The 25236-nt window shown below is 45.0% G+C and overlaps 1 protein-coding gene across 2 annotated transcripts in view; it reads left to right on the forward strand.

Annotated features, from left to right (window-relative positions):
- The window catches only part of CCDC148 (coiled-coil domain containing 148), a 306991-nt gene that overhangs the window by 221882 nt on the left and 59873 nt on the right, over positions 1-25236 (forward strand). The gene's annotated exons all lie outside the window — the stretch shown is intronic.

The raw sequence follows: 25236 nt of genomic DNA on the forward strand, positions 1-25236 counted from the left end.
CAAGTTGCAAACATTCAAACATGCAAACATGTGTTGGCATGTGCAATCGTGTAAAGCTGGGTATACACACTAATTTTATTTTTGTTCAACCTATTAAGCTGAATTAAAAAAAACTGACAGATTGCCATACCAGCACAAGCAATGTTGGTGCAGCTGTCTCTCCCGTTGTGCCTTTGTGTTCTGACAGGGGGACTTCCCCTGCCAGAACACACTGATCACTGATCGCAGTCATTGTCTGCAAGTGCTGATCTTTGTTGGCCTTATGAACAACTTAGACTTATGAACACGCTTCCGGCATGAAACTCGTTAGTAAGTAGGGGACTTACTGTATTTAGTTGACATCATATCTATAAAAGATTGTTTGACATGCTATTCCAAAATCATATGGAGCTGTCCTTTCTTTGTGGCCTTAAAGCAGAGTTCTGCCTGAAAAAATAAAAATGAAAAGTCAGCAGCTACAAATACTGTAGCTGCTGACTTTTAAAATAAGGACATTTACTAAATTACATACAGTACCCCTACTTACTAACAAGTTCTGTTCCGGGAGCGTGTTCATAAGTCCAGTGCACCTACGATGTCCTCACCCAAAGCCGCCCGCCCCTCGGCTTAGTGTCCTTATTTTAAAAGAAAACAAAGATCAGCACAATTTAGAGAGGCAAGTGCTGTATTCACAAAGCACTTGCTCCGTAAGTTGCAGCGGCGTAGCGTAAATCTGCCGGCGTAAGCGCGCCGACTTCAAATTGTCAAGAGGTGGGCGTGTTTTATGTAAATAAAACATGACCCCACGTAAATGACGTTTCTCACGAACAGCGCATGCGCCGTCCGTGAACGAATCCCAGTGCGCATGCTCCTAATCACGTCGCAAATAGTCAATGCTTTTGACGTGAACGTAATTTACGCAAAGCCCTATTCGCGAACGACTTGCGCAAACGACGTAAACGACGCAAAATTAGACACTGGCCCGATGTCCATACTTAACATTGGCTATGCCTCATATAGCAGGAGTAACGTTACGCCGGAAAAAGCCTTACGCAAACGACGTAAAAAAATCCGCCGGGCGCACGTATGTTTCTGAATCGGCGTATCCAGCTCATTTGCATATTCTACGCTGAAATCGACGGAAGCGACACCTAGCGGCCAGCATAAATATGCAAGATACGACGGTGTAGGAGACTTACGCCGCTCAAATCTTAGCCTAATTTAAGCGTATCTGGTTTCCAGAATACGCTTAAATTTACAACGGCGTATCTACTGATACGCCGGCGTAACTGTCTCTGAATCTAGCCCATAGACTGCGATTAACAATAAAAATTAAAAGTCAGCAGCTACAAATACTGCTGACTTTTAAAATAAGGACACTAAGCTGAGGGGCAGGGCGGCTTCGGGTGAGGACATCGTGGGCACCCTGGACTTATGAAGTAGCTGCTGACTTTTCATTTTTATTTTTTCAGGCGGAACTCTGCTTTAAGGCCACAAAGAAAGGGCAGCTTCATATGATTTTGGAATAGCATGTCAAACAATCTTTTATAGATATGATGTCAACTACATACAGTAACTCTCCTACTTACTAATGAGTTCCGTTCCAGGAGCATGTTCATAAGTCCAGGGTGCCCACCATGTCCTCACCCGAAGCCGACCCGTCCCTCGGCTCCTAGTTGAAGGCACCGGCATTTTCAGTGCTGCATGTTCTGAGTGGTCCCCGCTGTCTAATGGGACCTATGTGTCTCCCCAAAAGGTTTTCATAGGGTTGAGATTGGCATTGGAGGCATTGGTGGAGGCTGATGATATTGTAGAGAGGAAAATAAGAACCTTGGCAGTTGGGCAGGTGAGGGTTCTAAGGTAGATTATGTTAGGGGGCCTGGTTGGGTTATTTTTGTGTATATATATATATATATATATATATATATATATATATATATATATATATATATATATATATAAAATAGAATACCACCCTAACAGTCTCAAAATCCTAAAAGCTGTGGCACCACAAAAGGACAAATAAAGTCATGTTAAAAATTCATGTGGTAAATGTGCAGCGCTAATGAAGTGACAGGAATGACATAGGGGGACCCCCACTAATAGAGGCCCTTGTAGATCCTTCACTGATGTAAAAAAGTGACTCATGTAAATCTACATGAAAATGCTAAAATAAGATAGCAATTTAAACGTATAATGAAAAAAATTGATGATCAAATGTTTGCATATGAAAAAGTGTTATGTGCAATTGAAGTGCAAATAGTAGGACAATCCAAGATATATTATATAAACACAATGGGGGTTATTTATGAAAGGCAAATCCACTTTGCACTACAAGTGCAAACTACAAGTGCAAAGTGCAGTCGCTGTAGATCCGAAGGCGACATGCAAGGAAAATAAAAAACAGCATTTTAGCTTGCACATGATTGGATGAAAAAATCAGCAGCGCTTCCCCCTCATTTCAGATCTACCCCTCAGATTTACAGCGTCTGCACTTCCAAGTGCAATTTAAAATGCACTTTGCACTTGTAGTTTTGACTTGTAGTGGATTTTCCTTTCGTGAATAACCCCCATTATCCTCTTTAGAATGTAAGCTCTATGAGCAGGGCCCTCCTGTACCTTCTTTATTGTACTTTACTGTAATTGTGCTGTCCCCCTATACATTGTAAAGTGCTGCGTAAACTGTTGGCGCTATATAAATCATGAATAATAATAATAATAATTTTCTCATAACCATATCACAAATAATTATCATTTTATAAATGATACTAACAAGAAAAAAATGTATAGAAGAAAGTCCTAAGTAATGTTGCAGAAAAGTCCCTATATTAAAAAAGATAATATTCCAATGGTAATGGTTGGTAGTCCTAATATTCATAGATAAGTCACCACCATGAAAAATATCCACCACCTTTTAAGATTGGGTATGCTTACCAAAACTTTTGGACCCTATGGCCGGGTACTCACGACCAAACATGTATGGTGAAAGCGGTCCGTCGGACCGTTTTCACCATACATGTCTGCCAGAGGGCTTCTGTACGATGGTTGTACACACCATCGTACAGAAGTCCGCGCGTAAACAATACGCGGGGCGTGTCCGCGGTGTCGCCGCGTCGATGACGCGGTGTCGCCGCGACAATGACGCAGCGACGTGGGCGGCCCGCCTTTAAAATGCTTCCACGCATGCGTCGAAGTCATTCGACGCATGCGAGGGACGGCGGGCGCCTGGACATGTACGGTAGGTCTGTACTGACGACCGTACATGTCCGAGCGGGCAGAATTCCAGCGGACTGTTTTAAAACAAGTCCAGGAATATTTGTCTGCTGGGAAAAGGCCCGGCGGGCAAATGTTTGCTGGAATTCGGCCCGCTCGCGCCCACACACGACCAAACATGTCTGCTGAAACTGGCCTGCGGACCAGTTTCAGCAGACATGTTTGGTCGTGAGTACGGGGCCTATCAGCTTACACTGTTGGGTCAAACAGGCAGGGTTGAATATATAATAGGGATGATTCCATAGCCACTCTCCAAAGGACACGCTTTAAGGCGACTTTAAGGGACCACCAACTCCACCATCAAGCATGGGTCATTTCCTATTTAAAATCAATTACAACAGCATCAGAAACCATGAACTTCCGGGATCGGCCAAAAACTGAAGGTGATGTACTGAACGCCTTCCCGACTAGTTGCATCACAGCCTACGTGACTTTATCAGGGGTGATCCCGGAAGTTCATGGTTTCTGATGCTGTTGTAATCGATTTTAAATAGAAAATGACCCGTGCTTGATGGTGGAGTTGGTGGTCCCTTCTATGGACACATCCCTCTACTGATGTATATTCACCCCTGGGTTGTTTTTGTGGTTGTTTTTTTTGGCTCCGATCCTGTATACATGTGACCAGATATAGGAGATTAGGTTTGTGAAGTTTCAGTTGTGCTAGTTAAAATTATTACACTGCAGAGCACCAGGTTTTGTCATTTGGTTTACCATTGGTTTATCAGTACAATTTTTTATCATATATTTTTAAACCCTGCCATTTTATTTTTATAGCTGCTGCTTATGTTCCATTTTCCTAAGCACTACAGAACATTACAGCAACCAATACCTCTCTTTAAACCTTACCTGCCAGTGCTGTAATCCATTTTCCATTTATCGATCTTGATATTCAGTATATACTACATTACTGTAATGACGACAGTCTTGCTTTTTCTGTCTCTTGGGGTAAAGATATTCCAGTGGGATTCTTTTTGCAGGTAATGAGTCCAAACAGCAAGTCAGGTTTCAGACTGGTTGCAAGGAGATTTATTTTGCTTAATTCCTCAGAAATGCATAAATAACTGCCATAGATGGCATTGTGGGCATAGTGTTAATCCTTTTTTTTTTTTTTTAAACTTTGTTTATTTGTTTTCTGCAGATACAATCATCAAAAAGGCACATTAACGGTTATATCTCTTACATAGAGTAGCGCAGAATCAACAATATTTTAACAGACATATACAGTCTCCTGAGAGTAATTACCCCGGTTCCTCAACGGAGGAACCCAGAACAACAAGTGAGCCAGGGTATTCACCGTGGACCACACTGGGCCCCACACCGTATAACATTACATATTTAATAGTTGAAATACCTTGCAATCTTAGTACATTCAGACTGACCACACACACTCACACACAATCACCCATGCAACCTGCCCTGACTTCCTGCCCACCCACTACCACTCCAGAATCTGCTCACACTCCAACCACCCCCCCTCCAAACGTCAACCACCAGAACAACCCTCACCCTCCTGATTATAGCCTACCATGGCTGAGAGAGCGGGGTATCCTTCCAGAAGGAATCGCAATATCAAGCCAGGGCTGATCTTGGTAAACTTTTTGGGACAGGCCCTGCCCTTATATATACATTTAAAGATGGGTATAACCTTATTCACCATACGGTACAACATTTGGACTTCTGGAGCAGAGGCACTCTTCCAGTGTAACAGAATCAATTTTCTAGCATAGAATAAAACTGTGCGTATCAGAGTTCTAGCATTAATTGTAGATATAAAGTCATTAACCACTCCCAGCAATCCAACCTCCGGTGTGAGAGGAATGGGGAAATGTTAGGTGTCCTTAAAAAAAGAAAACCAGTCCTTCCAATACTTTAATAAAGCTGGGCATGACAAAAACATATGTATATAATCGGCCTCAGTGGAGCCGCACCTAGGACAAGAAGCCATATAGTTTATTCCCATGTGGGCCAGCCTGGCAGGAGTATAATGTAACTGGTATATAAATTGTAATTGTAAATACTGATCGTTAGACCCAATAAGATAGAGGAAGCAGACCTCCGAGGCCTCCTCCCACTCCTCCTCGGACAGCCCCCGAATGTCCACATCCCATTTCTGCTGAGCTATCTGGAAGGGTTTAACCCCAGCCGACTGCAGGTGGGAAAAAACTGTCGTAACCAGTTTCCTAATATCTGAGTAAGACATGAGCGCCATCAAGAGGTGATTCAGTGAGCTCCTGGGTCAGACCCTCAAATTGTGCCTGTGCTGCATGACGTAATAATAGATACTTGTATAGGAATTTATTTGTTACCCCACTCCGTACCTTTATTTCCTCAAAGGAAATAAACTTACAGTTGACAAAGATGTGGGAAACGTGTGTGACCCCTAATTGGGTCCACCACCTAGAGTCCGGGTGACCCAGGAGCTCAGAGAAGTTGGGATTTTGCCATAGGGGAGATCTGGGAGACACCCCACCTGAATCCGTGAGAACCCCGTTACCCTCATGCAAGGCCAACCAGCTAACCTCTATCGGGAAGTTACGGGAGCAGCGCCTGGGTATAGACCTGTGTAGGTCATCAACCAGCGCCTCCCTGGAGCCCACCAGAGCAGTCAGCAGAGCGGTGGAACAGGACAGGGAGGCCTCCAGGGACCAGTCATAGACATACGCAAGCTGAGACGCTATAAAAGAATGTCTCAGATTAGGACAAGCTAATCCTCCATCCAGTTTAGCAGCCTGGAGAGAGGCCCTAGCAATTTGTGGGTTCGACCCCTGCCAGAGAAAGGTGGAGAGGAGCGAGTTCATTTTTTAAAAACGTTTTTTCAACAAAAAAATTGGGGATGCCCGAAAAACAGACAAAAATTTGGGTAAGTATATCATCTTGAAAATATTCACACGACCTATTAGATTAAGCGGTAAAGAGGCCCAAGTTCTCCATGTGTGTTATAAATGGGATAACATTAAGATTTTCAAAAGAATGCAGTTCCGCATTAATGTGTATCCCCAAATACTTAAATGTAGGTAGGTAGGTATAATAAAATGTAGGGCCTATAGGGAATGCCACTGATTTGTTCCAACCTACCCGTAACCCGGAGACCTTCCCAAACTCCTCCACCACACCCATCAGGGAAACAAAGGACTGCTCTGAACCGTCCAAGTAAATTAGGGCATCGTCTGCGTAGAGAGAAATCTTTTCAGAGAGGGAACCATAACAGATGCCACCCACCATCGGCGTTTGCCGCACCGCCAGGGCCAGAGGCTCAATGGCCAGAGCGAACAGGAGCGGCGAGAGCGGGCAGCCCTGCCTGGCTCCCCTCTGCAAAGTAAAAACATCAGAGACATCTTTATTAGTGCTTATCCTGGCCCTAGGGTCAGTATAAAGTAAACGGACAAACCGAATAAATTGAGCGCTGAAGCCCATATAATGCATGGTTTCCCAAAGGAAGGACCAGTTAACCGTATCAAAGGCCTTAAGCATGTCCAGAGATAGCACCAGGCCACTTTTCTTTTCGGCAGCAGCCCTATGAATATGCTGGTAAAGTCGTCGGAAGTACTCTTTCCAGGCATAAACCCCGCCTGGTCCCTCTGAATAAGATGGAGAATTACTTTTTGTAGTCTTAAGGCTAGAATTTTTGCAAGCACCTTCACATCACTATTTAATAGTGAAATTGGACGGTACCACCCACACAACAGTTTATCTTTGTCAGGTTTAGGGAGAACCACTATCAGGGCCTCACACATTGAGGAGGGGAGCTCACCCCCCTGCAGTGCCTGCCCAAACAAAGAGTATAGTTTCTGTGACAGTTCCTCAACATAGTTTTTGTACCACTCTGCGGTCATGCCATCCAAACCAGGGGCTTTATTGGGAGGGAGGGAGTGAGTGAATAGCCTCAGTGACCTCCTCCACTGTCAGGGGTTTGTCCAGGATCATATTGTGCGATTCCTCCAGGACAGGGAATTGGAGAGATTCAAAGAATCCATGCCAGGAACATGGCCTGTTACAGACAAGCCAGCGAACTAAGTTGGAACAGTCAGTGTTCAACAAAAGAAAATAAATGAATAAAAAAGGTTGTTAGTAAACAGTAGCAGCATAGTCCTCCAGTGGAGATCTGTATCCTCTTAAGAGCCCATTCACACCTAGGCGTTTTGTCGCCTGTAGCGCGACGCTCACAAACGCCAGAGGGACCAAAATACATGAAAGTCTATGGGGATGGTTCACATCTGAACGCTGATGCGCCTGACGCCCATCGCCTGTAGCCAAAAAAAGTTCCGGACCCTTTTTTGTCGCGCGTATGAGGCGGTTTGGGCGTATTTGAGCGTTTCCATTTCCCATAGAAAGTAATGGAAACGCTTGATTCAAGCGACTTGCGCGACAACGGGCGTTTGCTACGGGCGTTTCGTCGCTTTAATCAATAGAACTTGTCGCCCATGCAGAAGATTAAAAAAATCTACCAACATAGCAACAAGTGATGAAAAGATGATAGTTTTTCCTATTGGCTAAAATAAAAAAACGTCAAAGTACAAAAACGTCGGACAACGCTGTATGCAAACGCGCAAATAAGCATGAATACGCGCAAATAAGCATGAGGTACACTCCCATGGAGTGGAACGAAAAATTGCAACCCAGGACAAAAAAGAAAAAGAAAGTGAAAAAATAAAAGCAAATCAAGTGTCAGGTGCCCGGTCAGACACACAGCCAGGTTGGTGCAGGGACTCAAACCAGGATAAAGCATTAGCAGGTGTTTAGAAGAAGTGCACCTGGCCTTGATGCACAACTCTCAGCGTCGCAGGAAACAACATGGAGTATTGGATGGTCTTCTCCCTCAACTTTTGCTTGACATGCTGGTACTTGTCTCTCGAGGCACGGACAGCAGGGTAGTAATCAGTGAAGAGAGACACGGAGGCATTATTAATCTTCAGGCTCCCCTTTATGCGAGCCGCACGTAGGATAGAGTCCCAGTCTCTGTTATTAAGGAGGCGCATTATCATGGTGCGAGGAGGGCTACCTGAAGGAAGTGGTCTGCCGGGTACCCTATGGGCACGCTCCAGAACAAAACAGGGGGATAGGCAGTCCTTTCCAAATTCCTGGGCAAACTAGCTCTCCAGGAAAGAAACCGTGTCGGATCCCTCGACCCTCTCGGGCAGACCCACCAAGCGCAGGTTGTTCCGGCGTAAACGTTTTTCTAAATCGTACATCTTGTCTTCTAATTTTAAGAGTAGGAAGGGCCGGGCCCACAGTGTCTTCCAGATCACTGATGCGGCGCTCCGTTTCTGAGACCCGGTCCCGCACTTTATGCATATCCTGGCGCATAATTGTAAAGTCCAGCTTAAGCTCTTCAACTTTCCCCATAATATCAGAGTGATTTACCTTAATAAGTTTGAGGTCCTCCAACAGCGTAGGCTCCGGTTCCGGGCCGTCCTCCAGGCCATCCTCACTAGGAGACGCAGGGGCCGGCAGCGCTGGTATGGTGGAGGTCTCGGGAGAGGGTGGGAGAGATGGCTCAATAAATGGAAGCAATAAATGCCTGTGTTATTAAAGCGGATATCCGCTGAAAAAAATCTCGGTGAGGAAACCAGGAAGTGAAGCGCTCCAGCTTCACTGCCCGGTTCCTTACGGCGCATGCGCAAGTCGCGATACGCCTGCCGATTGGCACCCGCTGTGTACTGGGAGCCGAGCGTTCCCAGAACACAACGGGGACGGGGGACGGGAGGTGACGTCATGCCCGCAGTCCGCCCAAGACTGTGTGGCCGGAAGTGGGTGCAAATACCTGTCTTTAGACAAGGGCAAGCTGCCTGCGCACAAAATGGCAATTGTCTAAAACTTTTATTGTAGATCGTAAACGGTATGTGTCTGACCACAGATATGCCTGTAAGGTGATCTCTTAGATATTCGATACCGGTACACTCATCCATGTGGACACAAATAACCACTAATGGATGAGCCTCGCATATCACCATATCCACAAGACTGCATTGAAACAAGGCATATCTCACCCCACAACCCCCTCCCCTCCTTCCCCAAGTGCACACTTACCTCCCTCAATGGTAGCAGCCCTCGACATTATTTATGCAAATTTTAGTGTACAGGCATGACCAACACAGAAGACCGCCATGGTCAGAGCAGGCGAATATGCAACTTCAATGGGGGGGTTGTTTTTATTTGACTTATTTTTGGCCTTCACAACTCCAGAGTGATAGAAAACTGTCTGTTAGCACTGCTTGGTGAATTTCTCCCTCTGTCATTTAGTGGGGGTTTTCTTTATAATCCATGACATCTGGCTGACATGCTTCACTTATTCCCGTGTTATTTGCCAGGATTTATTAACCTTCTGAAAGAATTAATCATTCATTTTTTATGATTATAATTCCATAATTGCAGTATAAAAAGAGCTATGTGAATGAAAAATCAAATATAATTACAAAAAGCCTATGATTAATTACCAGCAGCTATTTAAAATTCACCTCAAGCAAAAAAAAATTAATAATTATATTACATTAAGGAAAAGTTTGGAAATATTCAATGAAGAATTTGGCATCTTAGAGGTATCTCCCCATAAATCATAGTTATGGCGTGTTTCCAGGGACCCCAACAGATGGATAGGAATGTTCTTATTAAACAGGAACAAATGTATTGCTTGTGCAGTCTGTGCTACTGCCCAGGGACCCGAGAAATAAAAGAAGGTCCATGTGGGTCATCATCAGTAGAGTATGGGGAACTCAAGGCTCTCTTAAAGTGGAACTATGGCCACTTTTACAAAATATGTGCTACTTAGTGAGCTTTAATTCTGCATATCATTTCTAATAGTAAGAAGTTTCCTAGCGGTCACCCGACTGCATTGTTCCATGTTCTTGGTTGGCTGCTGGGGCTGGTGGGAGGAGTCTTTGACAACAACCAGAGCACTGGCATCAGTGAGGTGCTGTTACTGTTTACTGTTGTTGACTCTCACAGCAGCCGCCCAGGACCTGGAGCTATGCGGTCATCTGACTGCTAGGGAACAGATTCAAAAAAGGACTTTACACTGATTATTAGAAATGATGTACAGCATTTCCAAAGGCAGAGGGAAAGCAACATTTAAAGCTTTATTATAGAGCCTTTCCTTCTTTTTTAACCACTTGACTACCGGGTACTTTTACTCCCTTCCTGACCAGACCAATTTTCAGCTTTCACTGCTGTCACACTTTGAATGACAATTACTCAGTCATGCAACACTGTACCCATATGAAATTTTTATAATTTTTTTGAGACTTTTGGTATTTAATAACCACTGTTTTTTTTATTTTAGGCTAAACTAGGGGTCTCCAAACCCTGGCCCGCTTATGTGTTTTCTCTGGCCTTCAGTTCACACAGCACTGCCGACCTGCTTGCTTTCAAAAATCGCTGCTGTTATCAGCAGTATGTAGAGCAAGTTCTGGCAAACGAAGCTGCTCCCCCTACACCCTCTCACGCTGCCACGCTGTGATATGGATTGGCTGCTAGGACTGCTGGCGTCCTAGCAATCAATGATGTCATCAGTGTAGCACCTCCTGGCTCCCGCCCGCTGTTTGTTAGTAATCCTTCTGATTTCAGCCTGCTTGTGTAGCTTGTAGAGCTGCCCATACCTGTGACAGCAATATAAGGGGCAAATGGACATAAACATGCTACAGATACACATATATACAAAAGACTCTTATAAGAACACAGATATGAGGGAGATTCTGATGGGGAACACTGATAGTGGGTAGACTCTGATGGGGACAGAGATATGGGGCAGATTCTGACAGGGGACACAGATGTGCAGAAAGGCTCTGATGGGGACACAGATGTGCAGAAAGGCTTTGATGGGCACACAGATGTGCGAAAAGGCTCTGATGGGGACACAGATGTGCAGAAAGGCTCTGTTGGGGACACGGCTGTGCAGTAAAGCTCTGATGGGGACACAGATGTGCAGTAAAGCTCTGATGGGGACACGGATGTGCAGAAAGGCTCCGATGGGGACACAGATGTGCAGAAAGGCTCTTATGGGGATACAGATGTGCAGAAAGGCTCCGATGGGGACACAGATGTGCAGAAAGGCTCTCATGGGGATGCAGATGTGCGGAAAGGCTCTGTTGGGGACGCAGATGTGCGGAAAAGCTCTGTTGGGGACACAGGTGTACAGAAAAGCTCTGTTTGGGGACACATATGTGTTGTAAAGTTCTGTTGGTGGCACAGATGGAACTTCTACCTTGTGAGTCTACTACAGATTTCAAAGGCCGCGGCTGGGCTATAGCCGATTGCTAATCGAGCTTGCCCTTTTGGCAAGCGGCTTTAATACTCGGTGATGGGATTTCACTTATCCCACCACCGAGGGATGTGCAGTAAAGCTCTGTTGGTGACATAAATGTGCATTAAAGCTCTGTTGGTGACATAGATTGCAGCAAAGCTCTGATGGGGACACAGATGTGAGGAAAGGCTCTGTTGGTGACACAGATGTGCGGAAAGGCTCTGACAGGGTCACAGATGAGTGAAAATCTCTGATGGGGACACAGATGTGCAAAAAGGTTACAGGTGTACCACTCGGCTCCACTGCCGGCAGTCTGTCTAATTATATTCTATTTTGCTGTTGTTGATTAATTTATAAACTTTTTTTTTCCGGCTGATGAGGTCACACTCAGTGACTAGCATCCATGGTTGCCGACCCTGGTAAGCCCCGTCCCATTTCTTGTCGTTCACAGGGGGCTACCCTCACAGAAACTGGCCAACAGTAAGAAGGGGTAGGAGTAGGACAGACCCAGTGAATAAGGAAGCAAATTTCTAGTTGCATTAAAGAGCATCCCTGGGCTTAAAGTCACCCATTAAGAGTTCACCCATTAAAAAATTTTTATCCTTAGATTCCTGCTCATTTTGTCTAGGGGAATCGGCTAGTTTTTTTTAAATCAAAGCTGTACCGTTTTAGAGAGCGATCTTCTCCGCCACTTCCGGGTATGGGCTGCGGGACTGGGCGTTCCTATTTTGATTGACAGTCTTCCGACAGTCTTCCGACGGTTGCATCCATCGCGTCATGATTTTCCAAAAGTAGCCGAACGTCGGTGCGCAGTATAGAGCCGCACCGACGTTCGGCTTCTTTCGGCTACTCGTGACGCGATGGATGCGACCAGTTTCTGTTGGCCAGTTTCTGTGAGGGTAGCCCCTTGTGAACGACAAGAAATGGGACGGGGCTTACCAGGGTCGGCAACCATGGATGCTAGTCACTGGTTCCGTTGCAGAATGTTATGGGTTTTGCCAGTGGCAGCTGGTACTCCATTTTTTTTGTGGGGGGGGGGGGGGCAAACAAACTTGTGCCGTGTATAGATCAGTGAAAAAAATAATACAAATCTCTGCATTGCTTGTCAATATTTTACACACCAAGCTATTGTATTATTTTCTATTGTAATCCTGCTTGTTGAATGAAAAAAACAAAAGACTTATCTATGGGCTGCCATCATGGAAATGGCAAGTAATATCAATGAAACTAGTTGGCTCCAGTCTTAAAATGTATAAAAAAAATACCCCCCCCACCCCAATAGCCCGCAGGGTGCACATCTGTCTGACCTCTAAAGCCTGGGCAAAGTCTGTCATTCAGCCAGACTTGACATTTATTATGTGCTATCAATAATGGATTCCATACTCTTCTATATGGCTGTGGATTTCCTTTCCCCTCCAGCTGTATGCTTGGCCAGAACACAGCAGTTCCATTCGCAGACACTCTGACACATTATATATCCTGGGGAAAAGTTTATAATCTATGGATTTTGCCTCTAGGTAGATATTCGTATAGCAATCCATAGCCAACAATGGTTTTCTGCCAGACAAAGTTAGGTGAAGGACTTCATTCATGTATGATGTCACAGTTAATCTAATTGATTTGCCCATATAAAGCTAAGTTTACAGCCTTGGAAGCATTTGTGCATTCCTGTGCTAGTAGCATTATCTTGATTGTGCATACGCTGTAATATTTGCTCACGGTTTTTACAAGTCTCATTTGTTATTGAAGGTTTTTTACATTAAAGTAACCTTTTTTGGCTTACGGGAAACATAGCAAACTCTTAGGCCTCGTACACACGACCGAGAATCTCGTCGTAAAAGAACTGTAGTTTTCCTCAACAAGATTCTTGTCAAGCTTTCCTTGTATACACACTGTCAAGACAAAATCTCGTCATTCTCAAACGCGGTGACGTATGACGCCACTATAAAGGGGGAGTTCGATTCCACTGGCGCCACCCTATGGGCTGCTTTTGCTAATCTCATGTTACCGCGTGTTAAGTAAAAGTTTGGTGAGAGACGATTCGCGCTTTTCAGTCTGTTACGAAAAATGTGACGAATGTGCTATCTCCATTACGAACGCTACTTTTACTGAAGGTGTCCTCCCGTATCATACTTTATTCTGAGCATGCACAGGTTTCTAAGCATACACACGAATGTGTTTCTCTTCGTAAACCAGCCCGACGAGAAACACGACAAGGAAAATGAGACTCCCGACGAGAAAAAAGAGTGCATGTTCTCTTTTTTTCTCGTCGAGATCCACAACAGTTTTCTTGTCGAAAAACATACACATGAGCATTTTTCTTGATAGTTTTTGCCGAGGAAAACAGTCGTGTGTACGAGGCTTTATTTCACTTGCAGCACCATAATCCTGTAGATAAGTCTGAGATCAGGGCTCTGTCATTTAAATATATAATGGATCTTGGTGAATCTGGACACTGTAGTTGGTAATGATTGGTCCTAAGGGACCTTTGGAGGTGGGACCCTGTTCATATCTTTCATATCTTGAGTTATTTGGGGGTTACTTTAGTTGGAATCTACATTTTAAATATCCAAACTATCAGCCAGATTCACGTAGAGCAGCGTATGTTTAAGCGGGCGTAGCGCATCTCATATGCGCTACGCCGACGTAACATTGAGAGGCAAGAGCACTATTCACAAAACACTTGCTCCCAAAGTTACGTCGTCGTAGCGTAAATGGGCCGGCGTAAGCCCGCCTAATTCAAAGTAGCAAGGCAGTGGGCGTGTAGTATTATAATGAAGCGTGACCCCATGTGAATGCATGGCCGAACGAAAGGCGCATGCGCGTGCATGCTCAGAATCACGTCGCAAATACTCCCTAAGATACGACGGCTCAATGCGTACGACGTGAACCTAACTTAAGCCCAGCCCCATTCACGTACGACTTATGTAAACGACATAAAATCCGACGGCACTTCCGACGTCCATACCCTAAATAACTTTACGCTCGAAAAATGCCTTACGTAAACGACGTAGATTACAGCGACGGGCGCAAGTACGTTCGTGAATCGGCGTAACTAGCTCATTTACATATTCGGCGCGTAAATCAACGGAAGCGCCCCTTGCGGCCAGCGTAAATATGCACCCAAGATACGACGGCGTAGGAGACTTACGTCGGTCGTATGTGGGCAAAATTCAGGCGTATATCATTTAAAGAATCAGCGCATAGATACGACGCCACACATTTGGACTTACGACGGCGTATCAGTAGATACGTCGGCGTAAGTCTCTGTGAATCCGGGCCTATCTGTTCAAAGTGTAAAGAAGCTATGGTCAGGCTATAGGATAGCAAATCATTTTTCTATAATCATTGTTTTGGATAACATTGTGATCCAGAGTCAGTCTACGCAGATTAAAGTGAGTGAATTTTTATTTTCTGGTGATTTCATAGTTTCACACTGTCAGATACTCTTGGGACACTGTTAGGCCTCGTACACGTGACCGAGGAACTCGTCGTAAATGAAACATCGTTTTCCTCGACGAGTTCCTTGTTAGGCTTGTCGAGAATCTTGACAAGCTTTCTTTGCGTACACACTGTCAAGATCAAATCTCGTCGTTCAACAGGTAGGACGGCAGGGGAAGTTCGATTCCACTGGCACAACCCTTGGGGCTGCTTTTGCTAATCTCATGTTACTGCGTGTTAAGTAAAAGTTTGGTGAGAGACGATTCGCGCTTTTCAGTCTGTTACAGCGTGACAAATGTGCTATCTCCATTACAAACGCTACTTTTACCGAAGGTGCGCTCCCGTCTCATACTTTATTCTGAGCATGTGCGGGTTTCTAAGCATACACACGAGCATGTTTCTCGTCGAAAACCAGCCCGACGAGGAACACGACGAGGAAATTGAGACTCCCGTCGAGGAAAAAGAGAACTTGTTCTCTTTTTTTCTCGTCGAGTTCCTCGACCGTTTTCTTGATGAAAAACATACACACGACCGTGTTCCTCTGCAAAAAAGCTCTGCCACCAAGTTTCTTGATGGATTCTGTTGAGGAAAACTGTCGTGTGTACGAGGCCTTTGGCCTGTTTCACACGGGCATCAGTTTGTATAAGAGCAGTGTATACAGAAAGCTTTGACAAAGCATTTTCAGAGCTTTCAGCAAGCTTTGAAGCTTTTCACGTACCGTTCAGCTGCATTTTGTAAATGCTGAACATAGTGATGCGAGTGTTGATTGCCACTTTAAGCCAGCTGCTAGCTGGCTTCAGCAGGCTTTTACTGTAACAAGAAGTGCTGAAGCCTGCTAGTGGCTTGTTTAAAGATGAAGTAAACCCTGATTGGTTTTACTTCCTCTTTTGCTCCCTGCAAAGCCTGCAAATGAAAAGCATATGGGGCTAGTATGCACCGCATACTAGCCCATTATGTGCCACTTACCTGCAAAAGAATCCAGCGATGTCCCCAGAATCCAGCGATGTCCTCAGTGTAGGCAGCGTCCATCTTCTGGCCCCTCTTCCTTCTGGGCCGCGGACTCCGGCTCTGTGATTCGATCGGTGACATTACTCCCACGCATGCGCACGGGAGCCGTGAGCACAGGCTAGGGAAGAAACTGCACTTTTTCTTCCCCGCGCATTTGCCCTGTCGGAATTTTCGCAGGGATACAACTGAAATATCACCTAAACGGCGCATGTTTATGAGATATTTCCACTACCTATAGGTAAGCTATATTCTAGGCTTACCTATAGGTAGAAGTCCAAAAAGTGCTGATTGCCACTTTAAAGTGGCAATCAGCACTCCCACTAGGATCTGTGTTCAACATTTACCAACTGGAGCCAAATGGTACTTTAAAAACTTCAACAAAGCTTCCTGAAAGCTCTGCAAGTGCTTTGTCAAAGTTTGCTGTTCACACTACTCTTAGGCCCCATACACACGAGAGAATTAATCCGCGAATACAGTCCAACGGACCGTTTCCGCGGATAAATCCTCTCGAGGATTTTGGCGGATTTTCATGCGATGGAGTGTACACACCATCGCATTGAAATCCGCGACGAAATCCTCTGGCGATGACGTGTCGTGCCGTCGCCGCGATTATGACGCGGCGACGTGCGCGACGCTGTCATATAAGGAATTCCACGCATGCGTAGAATCATTACGACGCATGCGGGGGATCCCTTCGGATGGATCCGGTGAGTCTATACAGACCAGCGGATCCATCCGTTGGGATGGATTCCAGCAGATGGATTTGCTTGGCATGTCAGCAAATATTCGATCTGCTGGAATCCATCCCAGGGGAGAAATATCCGCGGAAACAGATCCGCTGGCGTGTACACACCATAGGATCTATCCGCTGAAACCCATCTGCTGGGATTTTTCAGCGGATGGATTCTATGGTGTGTACGGGGCCTTACACAAGCTGAAGCCCATGTGAAACAGGTCTTAAAGGATATGTAAAGGTTTGTTTACAAAAAAAAAAAAAACATGTCATACTTGCCTCCTCTGTGCAAGGGTTTTGCACAGAGTGGCCTGTATCCTCCTCTTCTGTGGTCCCTCAGCGGCGCTCGTGGCTCCTCCTCTTCTGGAGTGCCCAGTTGGAGAGCCGCTCTACCTTGGGGCACTCATGCGGGCACACTCCCGTGTCATGATGCTGCATTCATTGACACAGACAGCAGGATTGTGCCCCGCCCCTCTGGTTCCCACAATATTAGATTTGATTGACAGCAACAGGAGCCAATGGCTGCGTTTTTCCATTATCCATGAAACCTTTCTTTTCATGGATAATAGTGATACCGAAGGCATCTTCCACGCTTTGGCAATGGTCATTTTGGCTCCCGTCAATATAAACAGAATCAGTTTACGGTGGTTTTAGGCACATGCGAAAATTTTCCGCTGAGCAATCGCTGGTGTTTGGGGGATAGCAAAACCTGTGACCTTGCGTATGATGTGGAAGACCCTATTCCAGAAACCCCGGAGTTTGGGACATTCCCATCAAATGTGAATCATAGAACCCAGTCCCTGGTAGCCCCCAAAGCATAGAGGTGAAGTGGGAGGGTACATAGCTGGCAATCTTGTGGGTCCCAAGTACCATCTCGTGAATATTTTGACGTTGGCCTCTATGAGAGTGGTATTGTAGATGCCTTTGATAATAAAAGCTGTTTCACTCAGTTTGAGTGTATGCTCAAACTGAGATACGCTTAAATGTTGCTAAGATACGACCGGCGTAAGTCTCCTACGCCGTCGTATCTTAACTGCATATTTACGCTGGCAGCTAGGGGCGTGTACGCTGATTTACGGCTAGAATATGTAAATCAGCTAGATACGCCTATTCACGAACGTACGCCCGACCGTCGCAGTACAGATACGCCATTAACGTAAGGCTTTTTCCGGCATAAAGTTACCCCTGCTATATGAGGCGCAGCCAATGTTAAGTATGGACGTCGGGCCAGCGTCGCATTTTCTGTTGATTACGTCTTTTGCGTAAGTCTTTCGCGAATAGGGCTGTGCGTAATTTACGTTCACGTCGAAAGCATTGGCTTTTTGCTGGGGTAATTTGGAGCACGCGCACTGGGATACTTTCACAGACGGCGCATGCGCCTTTCGGAAAAAGCGTAATTTACGTGGGGTCACAATAAATTTACATAAAACACGCCCACATCTTCCACACTTGAATTAGGCGGGCTTACGCCGGCCTATTTACGCTACGCCGCCGCAACTTTGCTTTGTGAATACTGCACTTGCCTGTCAAAGTTGCGGGGGCGTAGCGTAAATAGGATACATTACGCCCGCACACAAATACGCGCTCCCTACCTGAATCTACCCCTAAATGTAGAAGTTGAAAGAAAGGACAGCCGCACCTCCAAAAAAAACCTTAGGTTGTCTTTATTAAAAAAATAGGTGGAAAATGCACTACAAATAACAGCAAAGGGTGGAATACAGCCTACGCGTTTCGCACTGCGATCGGTGCTTAGTCATGGCCGATGAGAAGTCTAGGTGACACCTAAACACTGCTAGGCAGTACTTGATTATATATATTTCACAATCTCCAATAGTTATGTCTGAACTCCTCGCCAGCTCGCCAGACCATAGGACCGGTCTGCCTCTCACCTTTTAGATGGAGGTCCAGAGGCAATTGCCCCATTTGGCCTCTTTTTCATCTGGCCCTGTTTATATGCTGTACATGGCTATAACCTATAAACAACATCTTTTTATGTAGTGAATATGAATCTTCGATAGATAACTCTGTCCTTTATTTCCTAGAACATCATTAAATTGCTCATAACAGTCTATCATATTTCTGTAAAAAAAAAAAATCCAAGATTCAATTTGTTCAATTGATCTACTCTTGGATGTAATGTGGATATTGATCCCTTTTACCAACATACAGTTTTTTCCATTCGCATTCTGCTTGTAAGAAGCCATTGTTAGTCCGTCATTTTCTCGTTATGTGGAGCATTGGGCAGGCCCCAACCATTCTTTCTGTTCAATTTATCTTACAAACATCAGCTCAGTAACACCCCAAGCTACAGCAGAACCTCTCATGTCATTCCCATCATTTATGCCAGACTGAGAAAAGTCTGCTGCTTCTCATACAGGAACCAGTCAATAAAGAATTTATTTTCTCTGTCAAGGCTGTACAATCTTAGTTAGATGTTCCATAAACGGAGACCATCGAAAACGGCTTAGAGAAGTGACATTATTTGATGTGTACTAATCATTTTGCAATTAAAGCACTGTCTGCCTCCTGCAGTCACGGTTATCATATCCATAACTCTGAAAGGCTCGCTGCTTTGCTATCGACTATGGGATATGGGTGCCATTAATGTGGGTTTGTAACAGAATAGGCTGAAATTACCCATGGAGCTGTTCATCTATCCATGAGATCATCTTTTCTTACTAGTACATAATTACAGGTAGTGCAAGTGTGATATCGCTCACAGGGTCAGGGGGGGCCAGGAATAAGTGGTGTTCCCGTTTGTTTATCAGCTTGTGTTCATCGTGCTGCTGTTTTTTTCTTTCATTCATATCCCTTTTGTTCCAGTTTTGTTATTTGATTTTCGTTACTTTATATGCTAATTTTCGGAAGTTTTAGATAACAAGCTCATAATTGTCCTATGCTGTGATCTTTAACTGGGGAACACAGCTGGTTGAAAATGAAATCTTTCAAAACATCTTTAATTCTCCCTCATGCATTATCCAATGCAAGGTTTTATGGTGCCTATTTTTATTTGATACCATGCAAGCTTTCAGGCCCCGTACACACGAGGAGACATGTCCGATGAAAGCGGTCCGCGGACCGTTTTCATCGGACATGTCTCCTGGGAGCTTTTGGTCTGATGTGTGTATACACCATCAGGCCAAAATCCCCGCGGACAGAGAACGTGGTGACGTAGAAGACACCGAAGTTCTCAAACACGGAAGTGCAATGCTTTCACGCATGCGTCGAATCAATTCGACGCATGCGCGGGATTTCGGGACGCTGGTTACACGTCGTAACCAGCGGACATGTCCGATTAGGTGTACTAACCATCGGACATGTCCAACAGACATGTTTCTTAGCTTGCTAAGAAACTTTTGTCCGCTGGAAACCTGTCCGCTAAGCCTTAGGCCCCATACACACGACCAAACATGTATGCTGAAACTGGTCCGCGGACCAGTTTCAGCATACATGTTCGGTCGTGTGTAGGCGCGAGCGGGCAGAATTCCAGCAAACATTTGCCCGCCGGGCCTTTTCCCAGCGGGCAAATATTCCTGGACTTGTTTTAAAACCGTCCGCTGGAATCCTGCCCGCTCGGACATGTATGGTCGTCTGTACAGACCTACCGTACATGTCCGAGCGCCCACCGTCCCTCGCATGCGTCGAATGACTTCGACGCATGCGTGGAAGCATTTAAAAGGCAGGCCCGCCCACGTCTCCACGTCATCGCCGCGTCATCGTCGCGGCGATGGCGCGGACACGCCCCGCGTATTGTTTACGCGCGGACTTCTGTACGATGGTTAGTACAGCCATCGTACAGAAGTCCCCGGGCAGACATGTACGGTGAAAACGGTCCGACGGACCGGTTTCATCGTACATGTTTGCCCGTGTGTACCCGGCCTGACACACGGTCGGACATGTCCGCCGAAACTGGTCCGCGGACCAGTTTCAGCGGACATGTTCGACCGTGTGTACGCGGCCTAAAGGGGTTGTAAGGGTAAAAAAAAAATTCCCTAAATAGCTTCCTTTACCTTAGTGCAGTCCTCCTCTTCACTTACTCATCCTTCCATTTTGCTTTTAAATGTCCTTATTTCTTCTGTTTTTCTGTCTGTAACTACACACTGTAATGCGAGGCTTTCTCCCTGGTGTGGAAAAAGCCTCTTGAGGGGGGAGGGGGCGAGCAGGAGTGTCAGGATGCCTACTAACACACAGCTAATTTCTCTTTCTGCAAATTAGAGAGTGTCCTGACACTCCTGCTCGCCTCCTCCCCCTCAAGAGGCTTTCTCCACACCAGGGAGAAAGCCTCGCATTACGGTGTGTAGTTACAGACAGAAGAACAGGAAGTGAGGATTTCTCAGAAGAAATAAGGACATTTAAAAGCAAAATCGAAGGATGAGGTAAGTGAAGGAGGACTGCACTAAGGTAAAGGAAGCTATTTAGGGGGAAAATGTTTTACCTTACAACCACTTTAAGGAAACCCAGTTTTCTTAGTCAAGCGTTAACCTATTCAAACCTTCCAGGTTCTTTCTATTGGTGTCATAGGTGTGTGCAGCCTATTGCATTAGGGTGTGCACCCTAAAGCTGAAACACACATGCACGTGTGTGTGTCTACATATATATGACCCTGGGACATTGCTTTCCCTGCCGATACAATGAAAGAGAAGAGCATAAAACACTTCTCGTATGGCGGAGCCGGTAAAAGATCTTTCCCTGCTGTTACACAGAGCGATAATAATACTAATGTGCATGGGGTGATTAGAGTGTGCCTGGGCACACCTGGCACACCCTGTGTGCACGCCTATGATTGGTGTGTTGTTAAACTGTAGATAGCAACTCGGAGCTTACAATTGTTTTTTAACCCATATAATGAATGAATCAATTAATGTTGAATGTGTCAGGGAGGAGTCTTCTGCATGCAGTTATATTCTCCAAGCCAACTGTCTAGATGGGTTTCCGTGTCGTGCGAAGTTGTGTAAGCAGTTTGGCCCCTTTCACACGGGTGTTCCAATCAGGTCCGCCTCTCAGTTTTTCAGGTGGACCTAATCAGAAGGTCTATGTAGCCCTATTGACAGACGAATGTAAATGGACTTGACTAAGGCCTTATAGGCTGAAAAGCGTCAACCTTTTCTATTTGCGTTTGTCTACTGTGGCTTGTCAATAAATACGTCAATTGTAAAAGAGCAACGACTGAAGTGCAGATCATCTTTTCCTCATTATTCTACGCAGCCAGCGACTGTGGATTGAGCACCCGGGAGCTCTGCTTTCCATGTGATGTATGGGTAGTAGCACTGACTTTTTTGTTTATAAAATGGACTTGTGTCCATTTACACCAACCGACCCTGGGTCCATCCAGGTCCGTTAAAAAAAAAAATATCAAAAAATTAAAAAGGACTTTGTTCTTTTACATTTTTGTTGACCGGATCTGAGATAGTTTGATGTAAACGGATAGTGGAGTCTGTTTACACCCGGCTGCCCACAGAGCTGAGAGGGGTCCACCTGAAACTGAATGGTAATGAATGGGACACATTCTGTTCAGCTCCAATAATCTAGGGATCTGCGCACAGATCCCCTGCTGACTGGAGCAGACTCTGTTCCATGTGAAAGAGACCTTTTTTCTCCAGTGATCACTGTCTCTTGCAAAGCCACGTAGTATCCAGCACACACACTCTTGGGCCTTGGAGAGGGTCTGGAACAGCTGTGAAATTATTACGTTATTGGTGGTTAAGAATTAGAGAGGCTTGAAGAACCAAGAACGAAGTGTGAGGCCCCGTACACACGTCCGAGGAACTCGACGGGCAAAACTCATCGTTTTGCTCGTCGAGATCTGTGTGAAGCCGCCGAGGATCTCGGCGAGCCAACTTTCCTCATTGAAGAAGCGATTCAGTTCGCATGCGCCGCGCTTTATAAGTTTTTCATTCATTCATTCATTCAACAACGAGGAAATAGAGAACATGTTCTCTATTTGGCTCGACGAGGAACTCGTCGGCTTCCTCGGCCGAAAGTGTACACACCGCCGGGTTTCTCGGCAGAATTCAGCTCCGATCGAGTTTCTGGCTGAATTCTGCCGAGGAAATCGGTTGTGTGTACGGGGCCTGACACAAGGATCAATCAATGACATTGGGCCAAGTAAGAGAGAATGTGTTGAAGTAATTGTAAGGTCTTATTTAAAAAAACAAAAAACAAACATGTTATACTTACCACCTCTGTGCAGTTATTTTTGCACAGAGCAGCCCAGACCCTCCTCTTATTTGGTCCCTCTTTGCTGCTCCTGGTCCCTCCCTTTTATTGAGTGCCCCCACAGTCAGCAGCTTCCTATGGGGGCACTGGATCTGAGTCATAGCTCCATGTGTCCATTCAGACACGGAGACCAGACCTGCCCCCGCCCCCCCCGCCCTCTCTCTCCCCTGATTGGCTGACTGACTTTGATTGATAGCCGTGGGAGGCAATGGCACCGCTGCTGTGTCTCAGTCAATCAGAAGGAGTGTCCCAGATGGCTTAAACAGTTGTGGCCATCGCTGGAGAAAAATGGGGCTCAGGTAAGTAAATAGGGGGGTGCTGGGGTGCCTTTACAAGTCCTTTTTTCTAAGCTGCCTTACACTAGAAGATTTTTGGAATGATTTTTGGAATGAAACTTCATACAAATTGTTGTCCAAATTTCAGTACATTTGATGACTTGACGAATGTCATTCAAAGGTAATTCAAAATTGTGTTTGCTTTTAACATTTGGTTTTGGTATGAATTGCCCACATACACTCTTAGAAAAGTTCATTTACGAAATACTGCTCCTTTGAATTTGAATTTATAGTCACTGTGGTTGAAAACAACTGTCGTTTTGGCCCTACTAATGCCCACTAATTGTTAATTGGGTCAAATGTCTTGAAAACAAACAACTTTGAACAAAATCTTGCTAGTGTATGGCCAACTTTACCAGATGCCCTGGATCATGAGAGAAAAAAAAAACACAGCATGATTATGCTGACTGGTTAAACCAATGTCGGAGTATAGTAAAGGACATGTGTGACATACCATTCACCATAAAGAGCCCATGTACTAGAGTTGGGGTTGGAAGTCTGTGTTGGTCCTGCAGTCTCCCAAGGGTATTCTGAGGCTCATGCCCTGTACACACGATTAGTCCATCTGATGAGAATGGTCTGATGGACCGTTTTCATTGGTTAACCGATGAAGCTGACTGATGGTCAGTCGTGCCTACACACACCAATGGTTAAAAAAACGATCGTGTCAGAACGCGGTGACGTAAAACACAACGACGTGCTGAAAAAAACAAAGTTCAATGCTTCCAAGCATGCGTCGACTTGATTCTGAGCATGCGTGGACTTTTAACCGATGGTTGTGCCTACTAACGATCGTTTTTTTTTCTATCGGTTAGGTATCCATCGGTTAAATTTAAAACAAGATTGCTTTTTTTTAACCTATGGATAAATAAACGATGGGGCCCACACACGATCGGTTTTGTCCGATGAAAACGGTCCATCAGACCATTCTCATCAGTTCGACTGATCGTGTGTACGCGGCATAAGGGTATTCTCTTATAAGTGGTTCTGTTTGGGGGAGAGGGGGGGTCAGCTGAAAGCTCCCTTCACATCTAATAAACATTTTGGATCCACGTTTTTTGTGTCAGTTGTGACTGACTGGCTTTCACTCTGAGCCTATGAATTAAATACTCTATAGTTCATTGACCGAGAATAAGTATTCAGATCACAAGTTTAAATTTACTCTGCATGCTTGCTCCAGGTCAGTGACACAGAAAGACAAAGGATCAGTTTGACAGCCAGACAACTTTGATTTTCAAAAGTGGTCAACATTGGCAACCTACATATTTCTCTAAGTGCAGGTTTCCATCGAGCTTTGATTTGTTGTCCCTTTTGCTTTTTTTATTTTGGATTGTAAACTGTTAGCTTCTCTTTTTCAGAAAGGGTTCATTTTTTTGTAGTAGTGCAGCATTTTTGCAGCCACATAAAACCCAACAATAGTCTTGGCTGCCTGTCAAATTCTGTTGTAGTGAACAGAGAAAGGAGTCGGATAATTCAGACTATTGTCTTTTCAAACTGGTACGTGTCAGCAAAAATCTGCAGCTCCTAGATAGGTGGGTCAGAACTGCTTTAATCTGATTTTTGTTCCTGCCCGCTTGAGCTGGAACTGTTATTGTAAAAATTATTCTTAAAGTGGATGTAAACCCCCAATTTTTTTTTATGTCACAATGTAGAGAATAAGATTTCCTATCATCTGTGCCCAGTCTTGCCACACAGAGTTAATCCAGCTCCGAGCAATCCTATTTTTATTGTTCAGTGAAATAAAACAGACTTACAGATAAAAACCAAAGTCCTTGCTTTGAGTGACAAGTTATTTACATATCTCGTGCACTAGCTTGCAGACATGCACAGCCTCTGTAAAAAGTGCACAATTCACATCCCCCTCCCCTCTCCTCCTCTCCTCTCCCCTCCAGCTATCCCAGGATTGGCTGCCTTTCCTGTGTTTTGACTAAATGTTTTCATAATATGGGGTGATTCACAGTTCAATGTGATGAGGAAATGCTCCAGTGAACAGCCATCAGAATATACATAGACAA

Source organism: Rana temporaria, chromosome 6 (genome assembly GCF_905171775.1).
Source record: "Rana temporaria chromosome 6, aRanTem1.1, whole genome shotgun sequence".
Taxonomy (NCBI): Eukaryota; Metazoa; Chordata; class Amphibia; order Anura; family Ranidae; genus Rana; species Rana temporaria.